Source organism: Alexandromys fortis, unplaced genomic scaffold (assembly GCF_014885135.2).
Source record: "Alexandromys fortis isolate MF-2015 unplaced genomic scaffold, M_Fortis_MF-2015_v1.1 scaffold_162, whole genome shotgun sequence".
NCBI classification, from domain to species: Eukaryota; Metazoa; Chordata; class Mammalia; order Rodentia; family Cricetidae; genus Alexandromys; species Alexandromys fortis.
In genome coordinates, this window is record NW_026068033.1 from 3,028,879 (window position 1) to 3,030,402 (window position 1,524).

The window sequence follows — 1,524 nt, forward strand, 5'->3', positions numbered from 1 at the left end:
AGCACACTCGGTTTTTTTTTTCCCGAGTTCTAGGGTTCTCGGAGTTGAAATCAGGTCCCCATGTTTGTGTCCTAAGTGCTGTCTCTTTCTACTTTCTTCTTTTTTTTTTTTGGTTTAAGATTTAGTTTATTTTTATTTTTACACACACACACCACACACACACACACACACACACACACACACACACACACACAGTGCTTTGAGGCCATAGGAGAGAGTCAAATAACCCAGAATTGTTTGTAAACTCTCCAACATGGGTTCCGGGATCCCAATGCAGAACCTCTACAAGAACATTAAGCACTGAGCCATCTCTCCACTCACGTGCTATTTTTAAAAAAGATTTATTTCATTTTTTTTACCCAAGAAATTTAACACCAGAAAACCTTCTACTTTCTTCTTGTGTTTTAAAGAGGAATTATAACATGTCTTCATACTCCCTCATACTTACAGAACCCCCCCCCCCCCGGGTGCCTGGCCCTACTCAGCAGGCCTAGGCCTTAGCACTCAGGGCATGTTAGAAGCCCTTGAACATAAGTGATTCGTGGGAACTATTCCCACAGTGTGCTGTAGCGGGCTTCACTCTGCATTCGTCTCGGGAGCAGATGGAACCGATGTGCTGGACAGAGGTGCTTGTGAGAGGGTTTATTTGCCGTTCACACTGGTTTTGGTATTGGAGTTACAGAAGAAAACTGCAGTGCAAAGAAAGGAAGATCCAATGGCTTTGGGCTGCCCTGCTGTGCGTGAGCCCCCAGGAGAGGAGCTGGCTCACCATGTGAGTGCAGTGGCCAGTGGCAATGCAGTGCTAGCTTTCCTGGGCTACCGAGAAGGGTTCTGGAACATTCTCTCTTCTCGTGTGCCTTCAGACGTGAGCCTGACAAAGCCCCTTAGGAGGTGTTCTGTATGTGAGTGTCAGGGAGAAAGAGGCTAAAGCTGTGGTTTTAGGACACCTGTGACCACATCTAATGGTCGCCACGGGAGTGAGCCTTAGTTGGCTGGAGAGCTGCATTTTCTGAGCTGTCCTCACACGTGTGCTTTGCCGTCATTTCAACTAGGAAGTATTTATTTATTTATTTATTTATTTATTCCCATAGATCTTTGTAGATCCAGGGCAACAGAAAAATCCAACAGTTCATTTGGAGATTTTTCTTTTTCTTTTTTTTTTTTTTTGCACACTCATTCCTCCTAGAACATAAAGTGAACTTAAGAAGTTAGAACCATGCCGTTTATTAGCTGCTTATAAAAGTGAGCAAGAAGTAGCTTCTTTTTTCTGAAAGTCTAAAATAAACAAGCAGAGAGAAGCGTTTTTCTTCTACAATATTCAGGAAACATAAGAAAAGGTACTTAGAAACGCACACAAAAATGAAAAAAAGATATTACAGGCATTACCAATATTTTATAAGGAAACTTGAAATCTATTTACATACATAAATACAATTGAGTTTATTGATACAGCTTCTTTGGAAGGAGAAAATAAAAGACACATGATCAGCTTTGCCAATACTGACCCGGCAGAAAGAGGGAAGG